Genomic DNA, 17,783 nt, shown 5'->3' with positions numbered 1-17,783 from the left:
TCAGGATTTTCATTAACTACTGAAGAGTAAGTGGTTTTGATTATATCTCTGTGGGCTAGCTGGAATCAAAGGTAACATTCCTTTTGGTGTATGCACTAATTCTTTTAAAGATAATCAGCTTGTCTGCAACCTCTTTATCTTCACTTTGGTCTCAATAAAACTGGGATAGTGCCCCATCAGCTGGGTGCTGTGAGGATGTCTCACAAGGTGAGAAGTGCTTAGCTCAGCCAGCTGGCTCAAAAGACATTCATATCTCTGCCTGGAAACTGATCCCTAAACTTTGCTTATGGAATGACTTTTTTTATAATATCCATAGGAACCAACTGATTAGCTGAAAAGTAGCCCATTATTATACTGCTTTAAATTTACATTAGAGATTATCCTAAAGAGCTGAATAGTCAAAATACCTATTTCTGGTTCACTATTTAACCTACATGCTTATGCAGACACACTATTATTCAAGAACACAGCTCTTCATCCTGGCTCAACTCAATATGGCTTAAAAATTGAATAAAATAACAAAAATTACTTAATTATTCTGCATGTTGGAAGTTCATGGCAAACATCTCCCCAGCTTTGAATGTGTAGTCTAGATTAAAATCCTCTGTGGGTAAACCTTTTGTAATTAGCACTCTGTAATTATTACATTGCATGATGACTGAAGACATAAGGGATCTTCTGTCCCTGTGTTGCCATTTAGTAAAAAAAATTGCATTTATGTCACAGACTTAAGAGAAAATGTGCCACTTGATGTTCAGGGAGCACAAACTGCAGACAGCCTCAAAAGTACAATTTACAGAACAGATTCCAATCTCTCTATGGTATCTCTATTGAATACCTCTCCACTGAAGTGGATTTATAAGTAGCTGCTCTTCAGTTAAAGCTAAACTACTTCATATTTAGAGATCTTCTAGCTTAGTGAGTGTAGAAAGCTATCCTCTGCTAAAAAGACTAGGAAAATGAGACATTCAGGTATTTAGTATAAATGGAGAAAATTTTTGCCAGTAAAGCTTGTTTCCATGGGCTGGGAACAAACTGTTACCTTTAATTCTACCTATAAATGTAACACCTATTGACTTGCATGCTGTCTGGGATCTCTAGCTATTAAAAGCTTAAGCATAAATTTGTGTTGAAAAATAAAACTCCTTTTCATCTCCTTCTTGTGACACAATAGTTTCTTTTATGGAATTCATCTGCAAGTGATTCTGAAATTACTGACCACATGTCCAGTCTCGCTTGGGATTTCCTGAAAAGTCAGAAAGTACATTTCCATTTCTAGCTTCTGGGACACAACATCTAGCTCCCAGTGAGCCTCCGAACCTGGTAGCACCTCCTTACCTACTCACAGCTCCCACTCCAATCCCAAGCCTAGATACTGAGGAAGGATCCCCAAAATACCTCTAGTATGTCAAAAATATCAATGAAATGTTAAAAATATTCCCACACATTTGAATCCCATGATGTAAGAAGCAGTGGTTTTAAACTAAAAGAGAGCCAATTCAAATATAAAAGTTTTTAACAATGAAGGTGGTAAAACACCAGCACACATTGTCCAGAGAGGTAGTGGATGCCCCATCCTATGAAACATTCAAATTCAGCTTGGACATACCTCTGAGCAACATGATCTAGATGAAGATGACCCTGCACATGGCAGGGGAGGTGAACAAGAGGACCTTTAAAGGTCCCTTCCAACCCAAATCATTCTCTAGACAGGCACCAGGGACTGAAGCCATCTCCATCCAACATCCAGGCCAGCCCTCCTGCTGTGGGAGGAACACACAGCCAGCCCCAGCCGTGTGGACATGAGAACAGACACCTGTTTTCACCAGCCAAGGCACGACTCATCATAGTGCTCCCCTACACTCCTCAGTTTCAGACATCACCCAGAATTCTGTCTGACCATTTACTGTTGTATAGCTAAGCACTTATCTAAACACATTTCCAAAATGGAAGCCCCCACAGTTGTATAGATTGCATGGATATAGGGACTCGTATCTCAGTCGTAGGTAATATACACATCTGAATTTCAGAATACTTTACCAAGTTCCCCAAATTTTATCAGAGAAAATACTTAAAATTACATAATATGCCAGTAAACAGTTTTGTGTTTTACTGTGAAGTGTGCTTGTTTATAGCAAAGTTGCAGTTTGCTTTTTGATACCAAGTCCCAGAGATACCTGCATCTCTATGAAATACAGATGGGGAATTTTGAGCCTGTAGCTGATGATATTTTGACAAAAATTAGTTCATTAACATCCTCTTCAAATACATGCCATCACCTTGCTTAATCAACTACATTGGAAGAGGAAGCAATCAAAGTCTACTCTTTCCTTGAAGCTGAATTCCCACCTGTGACAACATCATCAGAATAAAAACAAGGACAATGTCGTCTTAAGACATTTCCAGCAAAATTACCACATTAACCAATTTTGTTTCGGAGTTGCTGGTACATCCCCAGCTTTTCAAAGCCCCCAGTCACTTACTTGTCCTCTAGGAGGCTTTGCCCTGTGATGAGATTTTTCCCAGATGGTGCATAGTCCCAGTTCTCTTCCACAATCCCAAGGTAGTAAGTTCTGGTCTTTGCTTCCACCAGTGCCCACAGCCAGAGGAACCCCAGGGCGCGGAGGCGGCCACTGCGCCGTGTGAGAGGCATTTGTGGTGCTGACTGCGAGGCTGGCACGGGCAGGCAGCAGCAGGGTGCACCACACGGAGCTCACCCCTCCCTCCCAGCTCTCAACAAGTCATAAATAAGGATGGGACAGAGCAAAGCTCCTCCTTTCCAGCAGGTTAGGACTGGGATAGGTAGAGAGCCAGGCTATGCAGAGCAGGGAGAAGGTTGCTGTCATGGCAGGACCTTTGCCAATCCTTTGGTTAGTGACTAAATTACTCACTTACCTGTCCAGGCTAGAGCCAGTTGGTGGGTTTTAGAAGTTTGCATGCTTTTCAGTCCTCCTTTTTCCAGACTAGGTGATATGGCATACTGGAGCAGAGGAGAGGTCAGTGGTTTTGACACCCCTGTAAAAACCCTTTTTTACAATTTTTGTTTTAATTTCTTTATGATGTCTGAGATTTCTAAAAAAAGCATCTTGTTGCCTTCAATTTTTTTTTTTTAATGACATAACACTAAGGTATAAGCCAGTATTATCAGAGAGAGCAAAAGAATTGACCAGTACCTCTCAGCATTTTCTCATCTATTTATTAAGGCTGCAATTGATTTGAATATATGCAGTTTTAGAGTGCCCAAAATGAGGTACTTTTTTACAAGCATCCCTGGAAATTAAAGCCCTTATAAAAGTCTTCCCATTTGGACACCTAAGAATTGAGGCACACAAAGATCACCCTTTTATTAACCTTGGTAATTAACATGCCCACGTAGCTCTCTAGAAAATCACTCCCTTGCTTTACAGCTTAACATCTTCTAAGAGGATATCTATGTTACCAACTTGTCAAAGCCCAGTGTAAACATATACTTGATAGGCTAGGATAGAAAAGAATATTTTAAACCACTTAGGATATGATCCCAAAAACATCATCTAGGTGACAAGACATTTTGTAAAATCATACTGCTATGTTCTTTATTTTTAAGTGACTATAGGTATAAAAACCATTGCAGTTCTAGAATGCAGTTCTTGAGACTCATTGCAAGCTTTAACAGTTGTGAAATTCCCCTTTCAGGTCCAGGACCATCTGACCTCTTCCTGTGGAAGCTAATGGTTATCCATGACTACAGGTGCAGGAGGCTTCAGAAATGGATTTGGAAGTCACAGGTTGAATGCTATCCACCGAGATGTAGCTCAGTGATGTGAATGAGGTTTTATGTGGCAGCCAGGTGAGGTTCACCCTCTGGCACGTGGCAGTGATGGTTACATCTGTGGCCAGCTGTGCTGAGCTCCCTTCTCCTCACTGCTACGCAAGTGTCTCTGAAGTCACAGAAAATAACTCAAAAAATTAGGTGCTGCTCACAGCAGCCCAGCTCCAGCCACCTGGACCTTGATAGGTCTCACCTAAATTAAGAGACAAGGCACACAGACACATGCAGTATCATGCTAAAGAAGCTTTTGGTGGCTTTAGGCTATGCTTTCCATCTCTTTAGCTATGAGGACTGAAAGCCCAGTATATGTGGATTAAGGATACAGTCAGATAAACCGCAAATGACCAGCTTGACACAGTCATAAAAGCAGGAGTCCCTTGGCCCCCAAAATTCTCTGATACAGGTTGATGTTCTCAAGTCAGTGATGTGAATTTCTCAAGTCAGTTAATTGATGAACAAAGCAAAAGAGGAGAGGTGGCAGGACAACACAGGTGTTGTGCAACAGGGCAACACAGGTGTGTACAGAGATCCTGATCCTCAGAGGCAGCACCTACAGACTTCCTGATATCCTTGGACACCTTGCTGATCTCTTCACTCTTCTGCTGCAAACCCCTCTTGTCTTCTCACATCAATCTGTAGCCTCTCTTCCAAAACACTGATACTTAAAAGTCATCTTCCTTTTCCACTGCTTCATTGTGTCACTTTGTTGCATTACTCAATTGATGATGACTAAAAGCACTGATTTTAACAGGTGGAATTAGAAAGCCAAAGAAAACACAAGGACAGAGGGACAGAGCTTTGCCAGCCCGTGGCACAGCCATCGAACATTCCCCGTGGGTGGGACAGACAGGCCAGCTGCTGGGCTACAAACCTGTGAAAAGGCCAAGGTGACACTTGGAGTTAACAGGATCCCACTGTCATCTTTTCACAGGGCCTAGGAATATTTCCACTGCCCAGAGGAGCTCTCCTGAGCCATGGGGAGTTACAAACTTCATCACCTGTCACTCAAACACCTGCATTTACGAGAACTCGTGCCTGTTATGCAAATATTCATTGTCATAATGAAGCAAGCATTTGCATTCGAGTAGGAAATATGTTTATTTATAGGGCATTGTGCACTTTGAATGAGATTGTGTGAAGTTTAATTGCTTAAATCAGCCATTTGAGATATTGAAGGACTGGGTACAGGCCAATTTAATCTAGACAGTGTTGTTGTGACTTCCTGTCTGTCTGCTTTTTTGTAACTCAAGAATTCTGCCATATGTTTAAATCTCGGGAAATGTGGACTAATATAATACAAATACATCAAGCTAATAGGGAATAGGAACAGCTAATAGGAAGGGGGAGTGTCCAGTTCTGAGCTGGCATCTGACTGCATTATAGTAATTTAAATAATAATGGTGCTATGTCCTAGTTTTTCTATTGCTTCTCATGCATCTAGGATTGGGTCCTGGCTGCTTTCTTATTAGAATAACTCTTTAAAATTCAAATATGAAATTAATTTATTTGTCTATTACTGTAAAATTTACTTGTGTAACAGGAATTATGTGTAGACATTAGCAACCCATATCATCAATGTGTTGTTAAGTCTGGTAAACGCCTCAGCTTGGCTTCAGCTCTTAGTAGATCTGGCAACTTGTGTACCCTTTGCATCCACACATTAACACTTAATTACTTTGTCATAGTCACTAAACCCAGGCACATTTGCATTCCGGAGAGGTGCTGTGGGTGTGACTCAGAAAAAGATGAAAGAACAGCTGTTTTGCCCTTGCATCAGGAAAACTTCTGGGAAGCTCCCTTCCAGCAGTGAGCTCATGGGATTAAATTTGTCACTTTGTCCAGGATCCTTTCAGCAAAGGGGTTGGCTGTTGGTTACTGTGAGACTTTCTGTCCCTCTTAAAGGCTAAAATTAGAGTACGGCTGGGTTTCAGAGTTTTGCAATGAGAAGCAATGTTCAGAGGACTGAATAGTGAACATCTTGAATACCAGTTTGTGAATGGGCCTCAAAACATCAGCAATAGAGCTTTCTTTTCAAGTAAATCAGGAATTATTGCAAGAATTATCTTAAATTAGTGCACTAAAGCCCAGACTTGTGCCAACTAATATTAGTGATTAAAATAAAATACTTAAATTGTGATGGCTGTAAGATCAATGAAGAGAGATGATGGATGTGCTGACCTTTGTCAGTTCCTTGAAATTAGATCATAGACAAGCACTTTATCCAGTACTGCCTGACTGAAGCCCAGCTTTTTCTCCATTGAGCAGATGATGAGCTGATGTTCATGCAGATTGTCTACTCTGTGATTGTCTACTCTGTTTTCTCTGCTTCTTCCTCATAGTAGTAGTTCCCATTAATAGCTGAGCCTTCCTGATGCCTCTGCTGTGTTGGTTTGTGTCTCCACTGCAACTTAGGTTGGAGAATTAGTCTCTTGTTTCCAGCATAAGATTACCCTCAGCTAGTATTGCCACCAGCTCTGGAGCTGTGCCTGTAGTGACCATCCCAAGGTGGCTAAGATTGTCTGTGATATATTCGGGAACTGAACCCTCCTAAGTTTTGCATCAGCCTTTCAATCAAGTCATCCTCTCCCTTCATCAGTTGTCCCATACTCTCCAGAGACAAACACACATTAAATATATGTCTCTTTGTACATCACTTAAAACCAGTTTCTCTTGCACTTTCTATTTAATTTCTGAGTTGCAGCAGTAGTGAACAGAATATGAATCTGATGTTATCTTGGGTAGTCACACAAGGTGTATGTGAATTACTTGAATCTTTTGAGTTCACATTGCTAGGTTGTAAATCTCAAAAGGCATTCAGAATTTCTGTTTGGAGTTCTGGATAGGACTTTGGTGAGAAAGGCTACCTTGGCACACACAGCATTTCCCTGGAGCATTCCAAGTCTGAGTACTGAAACAGTTGGAGGCAGAAGGACAAAAAAGCTGCTGGAACTCCAAGATCTACAAGGATCTACAATCAGTGAAGAAATTTGAAGTGCAGCTATATCCCGTATCACACGTGACACGGTGAACCTGACTCATGTCTGCCCAGAAGCCTTTGTGGCAGGATGGAAACTGAACCCAACCCTCCAGATTCCCATGTCAGAGCCCACACGGCTCCCTGGCATTGCCTTCCAGCCATTTGGGCTCAGTCCATGCCCCCAGCTCAGGGTCACAACTGGGCATTTACTGCAATGGTTGTCTGGAGATCATTAGTGCAGAATAATTTTCTCTGTACATCTCTGTGTGGACAGTCTCCTTGCAGAACAGCTACTTTGCTACATTACCAGTTGTAGACAAATCTTGAGGCAAGGTGTGAAATGGAAAGTAGGGCCTGTGCTGTATCAGAAGCAGCACACAGATCCTTTCTTTTCTGTTAAGGTTTTGAGCCAAACCCAGAATCTCTCACACCACCAACGAAGTACAATAACATAAATTAATTTAGATTTCAGAGAAAACAATTCTACCTTTGTAAAAAATCCCTAAAGAAATTTCAGTTTGAAGAATGTAAAGGAATGCAATGATGAGAAGAAAGACATTTAACTGTGTACTGAAAGGAACTGCAAGCTTGAAGAGATTACAATAAATTGCCTAATAGGCTGGGCAAGTAAAAATTGTTCATCCTTAAAAGCCATTAAAACAAAGCTAAAAAAAGTAAGTTTTGATCCTAATTAAGAGAAGCTTCTTGTGTGTGGTAACTCATGTAAATCTGCACTGTTGAAACAAGGTTAATACCTCGACAGAACTTCAAGGTACATTATTTATGAGTTTCTATGGTGCTGCCTATTGTAGCACTTAACAAACATGAAAGGGCTTAATGTTACGTCAGCACTGTGGGACAGAACATGTTCATTAACCCTATTACACAAATGAGGAAGGAGGAAGGGCATGCAATGTCCAGATGCTCACAAAGCAAGGCTGCCTGGTCTCTGGACTTGCTAGCCAGAGCTGGGAGCAAGAGAACAGCCCTCCTGGCCCACAGACTTCCCCCTGAGCACGAGGCTGGTGGAGATCAGGGTCTTGTTGGACCTCCAGTGTTAGTGGAGGTGATGCTGTGATTGGTTGCATGGTGAAACTCTTTCACACACACCTTGGCTGCCTGCCAGCAGGAGGGCCAGTGCCAAGGTCCACCTGAGGTCTCCTCCAGGCACCTCTGCTGCCTGTCCAGCCTCCTCTAGTCGCCTGTGGGCATCAGGGGATCCTCTTCCATCACATCTTGTGGCACTGACCTACTTACTTACTCTAGAGGAAATGTGACCCTTTTGTTTTCCTTCTATGAGATCATTGCCTCATTTTCTCTCTGGGCAAATAGGGGAGTTGTGGTAATAAACTCCAGCACTGGAAACCTAACCAGGACTATTTAGAGCAGGTAGCAGAGAGGAAAGTAACAAGCATTGGAAGCAGAAAAGAAAGAATTTATGCGATTGCATCTGCACAAGTGGCTTCCAAACTGTTGGAAACTCAGTTCTGCCAGGCAACCCATTCCCAAGAGTGATATTAAGATGCTTACTCCCAGCAGGATTATGACACCTTGCTTAGGGTCTGCTGATTAAATGGGAGGGTGTTGTGTGGAGGAGCTGACAGGAGTTACCTGATGTCCAGACAACTTCTGGCCAATTTCTCAGCTGGAAAGGAGAAAATGTAGAAAATGTCACAACCTTGTGGAAACCTGGATGATTGCCCACAGTGAAATCATGTGACTTATGGGATATACTGCCAACACTATTACTGTCTTTCATCTGAGTCTACAAAGTTTTGCAATAAGGAGCAGCCCTACTGTTCTTCAGTGACTCTGGTACTTCCTATTTGAAGAAGCCTACATTACAGCCAGAGCACCATTCCTGTAATGGAAGCCTTTCAGGTCTGATATTAAAAAGGAAAATAATTTCAGCAGCATTAGAAATTCTATAGTCTATGGGAAAAAAACTCTCTTGTCCACCAGCCCAGCTACCACTTTGAAGAGCTTGCTGTGGTCTTTCAAAATATCATTTATAATTTCATGTCAGTAGCAGATCTTACACAGTTGATACTGAAAATTTCTTCCTTTCCCCTTCTGAGTACAGTCCTGGGAGCTGCAGAGCACCCTTGTTTTAACAGCTATCTATTTAAGACTTCAGATTTGGGTCAGGACTCGAAGCATCTTTCTTTGCAAGGGCTGTGAACACCGTGGCAGGGCCTGGTAAGCCCACACTATATATATAAGGCTGATCAAATTTGCCAATTCTGGTACAGATTCCTCTCCAAAAGGGTTATGCAGTGAAAGGCAGCATGATGCAAACCTGGCTGCACTACCCCTGGATTCAAGCTGAAGCGTTTCTGTTTCTGAAGCGGCCAGGGGCCGCTTGCATTTCTGAAATCAGGACTAACTCAGAGTCACCCTGGCTTTGCCAACATGGTGTCAGCAGAACTTTGTTCTTTCCTAGGCCAGGTTAGTAGTTCAAATGCTAAACTTGACGAATGACAGTGCCTGACATGCATCCTCCAGCTCCTGCAGGACAGATCACACAGCTCCACAGGCTGTATGTTTTGGAAGTAAAAAGTGGACATCAAACCCCACTTTTGAACACCTCAAAAAGCAGCCTGAGCCTCCCAAGTGCTGAGCAAGCTCCCCCAATGGAGGAAACATGGTTTCAGCTGACTAACTGTAAGCACTCAGTCAGCTTAGCTTCTCGTCCTGTATGCTCATCTAAAAGTGGGGATGATTACATCTGACTCCCTCTCCAGGTATTTGGAAGCTAATTTAGTTAATGCTTGTCAAGCACTTTCAGGTCTTCAGATGAAAGGGGCCGCAGATAGGCAAAGCACTGCTATTACTATTAATTATTTCTATTGTGCAAGGAGACATGAAAGCAGCAAGAGTGATGATTACTCGCTTCCTTTACAAGTGTCAAGGCACAGCGCAAATACACAGACAGGGATCCTCCCTGCCCTGCAGTGCTCCTAATCTCACCGGCCAGATCAACCAGACAAAGAGCAGGGAAGGGAGCACAAACCCAGAAAAACCAATGCATGTAGTGACTTACCGCACACGGGTTGAGTTTTGCAACAGCTGCTTTTTACAAGTGTCCTGTTAGCCAAAAAAAGCACAATATTACTGTTCTGAGATATTTAAAAATCTCAAGTCAGCATCTCAAAAAGGAAGTCTTTTACAAAAGGTAGTAAATGCAAACTCTCCTTGTTTGCCCTCTAGTTTTTGAGCAAATCAAGCTTTGAAGTTTTTCTTTGCAGTCATGAGTACTGAAAATATTTCATTAATAAAGAAGAAGTCAAAAATATCCCTGAACAATTTGAAATATTTGGATAGGTAGAGCAAATTCCTGGTGGTAACAGGTTGCTGTCCATCAGCTGCTCAGCAGGAAGGAAGTGAGCACGGGCTTGGTGACAGCTCATCCCTCTTCCCTCCCATGTACCCAGTGAGTCTCTCACAATTAGTTTTCATTCTCCCCAAAGTGCCAGGGGGCTGAGTGTTAGGAGGAGCTTACATGCAGTGATGAGGTGCTCCATAGTAATTTGTTCCTTTATCTAATGCCTGACTAGACAGGCAGACAGAAGTAAAAAACCTAAGCAGGTCCCAACCAGATGCTGAAAACCCCTACACAGGACTGTGAAAGGGCTGGTGCTGGCTCAGTGGAGAGAGTAGGAAACATGACCAAGGCCAGCAGCACAGCTGGAGTGGGATGCTCTGGGATGAGATGTGCCGATCTGAGCCACCACACCTTTACTTCAGAGTGTGAAGGGTTGCAGAGGCAGATCCTGGGTCAGGGAGTACCGGGCTAGCCCAAGAGTCAGGCATTTGCATCCCTCACCTGCTTCAGGGTCTGTTTCAGCCCGTCAGTAGAATGAGGTTGTAGCTGGAATTGCAATGTCCTGGGTGAATCCAGCAATTGCTGAACCTCCCTCTGACTGCTGTATGAACACAAATAGTATTCTTGTTAGCTTTTTCCCAAGTAAAAGCAACCAGCCCATTTAATAACAGCTAGTGAACATGCTTGGAATAACATCAGCTGCATTTTTTTAAATTTATCATGGGACGAGGATGCCTGATAGAAGACACCTCCAGACACATGCTTTAATTTAACTATTGAACTATCCTTAAAAGAATCCCAGCCTCTTTCAAAAAGCAATTCTTCCAAGGAAGAGGCAGCTCTATTTCTTCGAGATCATAGGGAAATGCCTCCTTATCTCATTAAGCATCTCAAGGATATTAAAAATAAGTTTAAAATGCTGAACCAGCTCTCTTACATACACTGCTTCTCCTTTCCAGGGCTGCATTTCCTCCCTCGACTGCTCTAAGCTCCCTCTAATGGCCATCGACATCGTGGGTCATTGCCCTCTGTGCCATTGCTGGGGAACCACACAGGCAGGAAGCCCTGGCATTGTACGGGGTGAAATGTGGCCCCTGGAGGAGGCCCTCCAGGTTTTTATTTTGGTAACATGTGGAGCTCCATCTCTCACCTAGCTCTTTATGATCCTGTCTCCACCCAGGATCTTCCCTCCTATCACTTCCCGGTGTTCTTGCCTTTCTCCCAGCCTCTGGAGTTTTGCCATCATCACAGGGTTAATGCAGGTCTTGCCCTTAGCTCAGTTCAGGCCTACACCTAATATAAAAAATGGGTTACACCACCAAGGAATGATAAGAGCATACTCCAGATGGTTTGGTTTTCATTTTTTTAAGTCTAGTTTTCAGATGTCTTCCTCATGCTGGCTCAGGCAGACCTACCTGGAGCTGGCTACCCTGGGCCATGCCCAGATGGCTTTTGAATATTTCCAGGACTGGAGATTATGTATCTCCAAGGCTGGAGACAGACAGTTCACCGCTTTTCAGAAAGGACTTTTAATTATGTCTGCCTAATTTTGCACACTAAAACAGTGCCTGCAGCCCTCTTTCCTCAACATCCCCTCACCCTCAAAAAAGCTTTGAATCTGCCTTTCAGTGGACATAGAAAAGGCAAAGAACAAACAATTTGAAGACACAAATTGTTTGAAAACAAACAAATTGAAGAAGAAGATTGCTTAATTTCTGGGAAAATCCAGGATGTGTTTGTCTGTGAAAGAAGAGAATCCCTTCCAGAAGCCCATGAAGTGCTAAGAAATGCCCGAAAGAAGAAATGCCAGTATTTCCCAGTTTGAGAAATATTGACTTCATCGCCTCAGGCCCTTCTGTGACGTATATGGAGATTTTAAATACTATCCTGTCCCACAATGGATGCAAACAACTAACAGCTTTGGAGTCAGCAAGGGAATGGATTGTCCTTTCTTCAATCAGCCTGCACCAGCTGGAAAGAAACAAACCTCAGGATCTGAAAACTAGCTGTATTTCCAAAAGCTTATCCAGTTTTTCCGTGTATATTCATTTCTCTGAAACGGGCAAAGTAAATAGGAAGTACTCCTACTAGCAAGCAGTAATTCTTGCTACAAACCTGGCCTCATGATCATGTTCAAAACATCACAACTCCACACACAGAGCTAGCATTGATTTTCCTTTTTCCCTTTTGGCACAAAATGAGATGGAGCTGATGAACGAGAGGACAGTGCCCCTTGCAAGAACAAAACACTTAATGGTCACTTCTGACCTCCTGGGTTTTGCCCTCCTCTTTCATTCTGGTGGGAATCACTGCCCAAGGTGCTTCAGCCTTGCATGGAAATTTATAATCTCTTTCAAGTTACTTAGATAAACTACATCTTTCAGTCTGACCAAAACCAGCACTCTGGACTACAGAAAGCTTCCCTCATGACAGTGTCAAACATCTATAAAAAAAAATATATGAGCAGTTTTTGACAAACCACATAAATCTTCAGCATATTCCCAATATTTGTTCTTCATTACTGAAGACTTCCAAAGAAACTTGGGACAGTTCAGGGCAAGAGAGGAAGGGAGGGGAGGGATCACCAGTAAGATTTCTCCTGTTTGCTCAGGTAAATAGGGGCATTTTACAGTCAGTACTACTTTTAGCTCCTAATTCACCCTTTTCCTAAGCACATTCTTGGGCAAACTCCAGTGTCAAAACATATGGATGAGAAATTCCTTTCAGCCAAAACCAGAAAGAAGCGTTGCATGAAACCAGCAAAATGAAAGCACAAACCTCTAATTATTTTAATATTGGCTAAGGACAGTGTTGTTCTGTGTTGGGATACAAACAACCCTTGGCCACAGGTCATAGTTCATTGCTATTTTGGTAAACACTGGGATTGGTACAGTGCTGTCCCTGGGCAAACCACTCAGGTAATTAAATAAAACAAGCTTTGTTACAAATCAGATGAACATATATACACGCAAGCAAGCAATGGATAATGCTTTGTCGGATGGGCAGAGCTCACCAGGTGTAGTCTCGGGACCATACTGTTCACCCCAGAAGGTGCTTCTGCAGAGGGTTGGCTGTGCCACTCAGGGGTGCCCTGGGGTCACAGAATAATTGATAATGATGGGGTTTATTCCCAAAGCTCTGTCTCTTGGTAGTGGTGCAAGTGTCCCTAGGGGCAATGATGTGTGTGCTGCCATTGCAAGGGGAAAAGTGTGCTTAACAGCGTGTCATCTCAGGGAGGAGAAAGAGTCTAAATATTCAGGAAAGAGGATTATGCATAAAAGGAGAGACAAGAGAAAAGAAGGAAGAGACGGAAAGTGAAAAATAGGTAAAATAGAAGAGAAGGAAAGATCCATCCATGTGACTGCTGTTGCTGCAAAGTGTATGTCCAGCATATGCTGTGTGTTGGGACCACCAGTACACGATGGTGCAATGCAGTGAATACACTACCAAAGAGTGCAGAGAGCCTATTTCAAAATTTTTCAGAATAACTTCTATTCTACCTCTTCAGACTCACAGATATCCTTGATATAAAAACCTTAACTTGCACCACTCAGCCATTAAAAGTAGATGTTTTCTGTTTCTCGCTGATCTGATTCAAGTCATGAGCCTTTCTGTACTCAGCTGTTTCTCAGCTTCCTCAATACTCTTGCTGTGCAATCAGCTCTTTGTGGCCTGGGTCATGTGGGTCTCAGATACTCCAGATAAAGGAAAACCTGAATAACGTTGGTAGTGCCATTTCCATCTTCCTGTTTCTACCCTAACAGAGCATCTGCAACTCCTGGATGCAGGCAGGTAGCTTCAGCTACCTGCTGCAGGAGAAGCAGGGGCAGCTGGCGCTTCAGGCCAGGTTACCTGCAGTGCCCAAGCACATGGACCTTCTGAGAGCTAGCTCATCTAGGAAAAAGCTTCTTAGGAGCAGGTAAATTTCCTAACAGCACTCTGATGTCAGGAAAATCAACCTCCCTCTCCCTCAGTTGAAGGGAACATTAACAGCAAAATCTCAGAGGAAAGAACAGCAAGAAATAATTTGTGTCAAAATGGAATAAATTAAATTGAGTGGAGTGTCACCGTGTACTCAGAATAAAGCTGTGACTTCAGAGCAATCACTTAAGTTTCATACAATAGATAGGAACAGAGCTGCCTTTCTCCTTTTTCCACACCATACCAACAGCAAAAAGGCCATTTTTCCTAAGTGCGCAGCAGCTACGCTCCAAATGGGGCAGATCAATTAATAGAGTAAGTGAGCAGTCAGATATGCCCTTCAAAAACCTGCACGGGGCTGTGATTCTTTAGCTTCTCACATTGCACCATTCAGGGAAATTGTGAGGCTGAAACTGTTTTCATTCCTTTCATGATGTACAAGGTTTTTCGCATATTTACAGTTCCTCTCTCAGTTCCCATGCTACTACATGTAACAGGAAGATTAATAAAGAATTTATGGCTAAAAGGGTGGAAATAAAAGGAGGATCAGAGCTGGTGTACAGTAAGTCAATATAATCAGGAGGCATTGATCAGTGGAACACAAAATGTTTTCATTGCCTTAAAAGTCAATATTGCAGGGGGCAAAATTGTTGTACACAATTGTATACACTCAGCTTAGCCACTAAACACTTCACAGACAAAGCTCAGTGTTTCTAAGGGTTTTATAGCTTGCTTGCTTTCATTTCTTTTGGGTGAGTCTGTCGCTTTAGAAAAACAGCTAGGAGTCAAGATGCCTGGTGTTAATACAGATTTTTTTTTTATGTTTTTTTTGGCATTCTTCCTGTGCCTCACAATGAGTAGTACTTAGCACAGAACTCACCAAAGACTGCATGTAGATCTCACTTAGTCATGAGCACATCTAAAGATATTCTTAAATCAGTAAAAGAATAGAGTTCAATATAGCTTACAAATATTGTATTTTTTCTGTAGCAACTAGAAGCACTAGTCTTTGGTTATGCACCTGTGAACATAAGTGTTATATGAATGTAGATGAAAACCCTGAACTTGCCTCAAACAGTTTAAAGTCTACATTGTCGATAGACAAACTTTGGAAAGTGCAGAGAAGAAAATGAAAAAGTAAAATAATGTGTAATGCTGGGGAGACAGTATAGGTGAGAAACTACAGAGGTGAGGTTTGCACATCATTCTGGAGGAGTATGAGCCAGGCAAAACCAGAGAAAAGCAGAAGCAAAATGAAGGATGCTGAGCCCAGCTTAGGGTATTGGGCATGTGAAGATGGGAAAGGTAGTGTCTGAGAGATATTATGGACTTAAAGTCTATAAAAACTCCAAGTAACCAGGATATGAGATTTAGGGGCAGGGTTCAGCTTAAGTATCATTATGAAGTTCCCTCATTTGCATCTTAACTCTCTACATAAGCTGGCAGGTCCCTCCAGTTGTTCCAGCTGTCAGTGCAAATTGCTGATGGTCTTCAAGTTGTTCTAAAGTTAATTTTTAAACTGATTTAAATGTCACTAGACCTGGTTCCTTTGTCCTGTCTGAAGACTGTGTGATGCTTAGTTTCTTTTCCCTTGGTGTTGAAGCACTGCCACAAAAGACATGGTTAAAGGCTGTTGCTACTGATGTCAGTTGAAATTTGGGGCACTGGATTCAGTGAGTTAGTTCTGTTTTCCTCCTTGTCAACATCTGACTTTTAATAGTTCTTTGCCTGAGATCCCTCTGAGCCCACTCAAGATTTTCACTGGCTGTGAATCAGTGATAATTTGATATTATCATTTATATTAAATATGCAATAAGGGACTGGATTTCCGGTGCTTTTGCAGTCACTCTGCCATGCTGGTAGTCCTCACAGATGCAGTTAATCTGATAACAGATTCTGACATCTGGATCTGAACAAGTGGTGAGATTCTTTTACCATTAATGATTTACTGTAATCCTACAGTAATTCCTTAAATAGATCTTGTGATTCTTTTCCGTAGAAGTGTCTATTTCTCTCATGAGAAATAAGCACAGCCTAGGCTGACATCTATGCCCAAAGTCACATGAGATGAATTCTACCCTTCACAATCTTTTCTGGCAAGTTTAGAGGATGAAGGTGAAGAGTGAGGATGAAAATACTTGTCTGAGAGGTGATGTTTTCAGTTGAAGGGAGGGATCTGGATATATTCTCAGCACAGCTGGGGCCAAATCTGACCCACCAAGTAACGTATATATTTCTATGTTTGCAAGTTTGGACATGTTTTAACAGTTATTATTATCACCATATTTTCTACAAAAGAAACTCCCTTCATCCTCAGTTTGAGTCTTCTCAAAGTTAAATTTTAATGTCTTAAAACTCTTCATTGTGTTTTACATTTCTTGGCCCATCCCTAGTGTCTCTTCTACATTTATTTTCTCCACTGCCAAAGTAAATTTTCAGTTTCCCCTCCATATTTCAACTCTCTCGTTCTTGGAATAGTGTAGGTTTTTGTTTACTTGCTCCCTCCCTTGGTCACATCTCTCTTTTCTCCCCAGCCTGTCTATCCTCCTCTCTCCTTTTTCTCCTGTCTTGCTGTGAATTTTTTTCTCCTCCCATCCTATTCTCCTCACCTAACTCTCCCAAGAGCACGCTTTGGAGCACAGACAGTAGTGAATTTTAACAGCCACAGCCTGGTGTGCAGAAGATGACACCACACCAATGGCCAGACTTTGCTGTGCCACCACCTCATGCTCCAACCACATTTTCTGCCAGGTACTCATTGTTTCGCTGCCATCTCCTGCCTTTCCTCTTCTGCCAAACTCCACACGGCTGAAATGGTTACAGCTGCAAAAAGGTCTCCGCTGCTCTGATCCACGTGTCCCGGGGGCTGAGGCATTGACCATTGGAACACTGCCTTAAAATAGTCAATAGCCGTGGGTAACACGCCAACCTTGCGCTGGCCAACCAGGGATAACTTGGGGTATTTCCTCATTCCCAGAGAGAAACAGCTATTTGTTTAGTAGAGGCCATCACCCAAAAACATCGCTGTGCCTCGCTCAGACAGCCACACTCTAAGAGAGAGGAGCTGGAAAGCCTGAAGCTGGCTGTGGGGAACTCTGGAGGCCATCTTAGCCCTGTTTAGAAGGTAAGCAAAAGTATTTACATGCTTACTGTAGCATTTAAAAACAAAACTTTCTACAAGCCTCACTAAAAATTAGAAGCTTGCTCTAGCCACCTCGCTTAATGAAGCTGTAGAATGTGTTTTTGTTTGGTGAATCAATAACGTGGTTTAAGTGCTTCTGGCAAACCAGAGTGTTTTCCTAAGGTGTAATAACACATGCAGGTCCTCTGATGTGCACAGGTGGCAAAGCGGCATTGATTTTGGTGGTAGAGGCTCTCACTAGGTCTGGTGATTGTTGTTTAGGTAAGTTGTCTCTGCAGTTTGAAGTGGTATTGAGATAGGTCAGAGCGAATGGGCTGGAACCCCCAGTCCTTCCAGCCAAAGCAGCATCATGTTGCTTCGTGCCGTACAAGAACTGGGCCCTCCGGCGATGTACAAAAGATGCAGAAGAGAATTCCTAACTCAACTACAAGGCTCAGCTTTTGTAGAAGGAGGCTAGGCTGTGCCTGTGCTTGTTTGCTTCTCTCTGGGTAGGGAAAGTAGGTGAGGTTAGGCAAACAAATGGAAAAGCTAAGGCTAGAATGAGATAGGAAAGCAGGCAGGCAAGAATCAGTGTGAAAAAATAATGTAGACACGGGTTATTTGAAAG

General features: G+C 42.5%; 1 protein-coding gene across 1 annotated transcript in view; it reads right to left on the bottom strand.

Annotated features, from left to right (window-relative positions):
- The window catches only part of HEPHL1 (hephaestin like 1), a 41,475-nt gene extending 31,602 nt beyond the window's left edge, over positions 1 to 9,873 (bottom strand). Inside the window, exons 1-2 of the mRNA XM_063394486.1 lie at positions 9,832 to 9,873; positions 8,400 to 8,433 (exon numbers count right to left, since the gene is read on the bottom strand). The gene's annotated coding sequence lies outside the window, so the exon portion shown is untranslated. The remainder of the gene's footprint in view (positions 1 to 8,399; positions 8,434 to 9,831) is intronic.
- Between the last annotated feature and the right edge of the window lie 7,910 nt (positions 9,874 to 17,783).

Source organism: Prinia subflava, chromosome 3, assembly GCF_021018805.1.
Source record: "Prinia subflava isolate CZ2003 ecotype Zambia chromosome 3, Cam_Psub_1.2, whole genome shotgun sequence".
Classification (NCBI taxonomy): domain Eukaryota; kingdom Metazoa; phylum Chordata; class Aves; order Passeriformes; family Cisticolidae; genus Prinia; species Prinia subflava.
The sequence above is the reverse complement of the archived record's forward strand: the minus strand, read 5'-3'. Positions and strand labels throughout refer to the sequence as shown.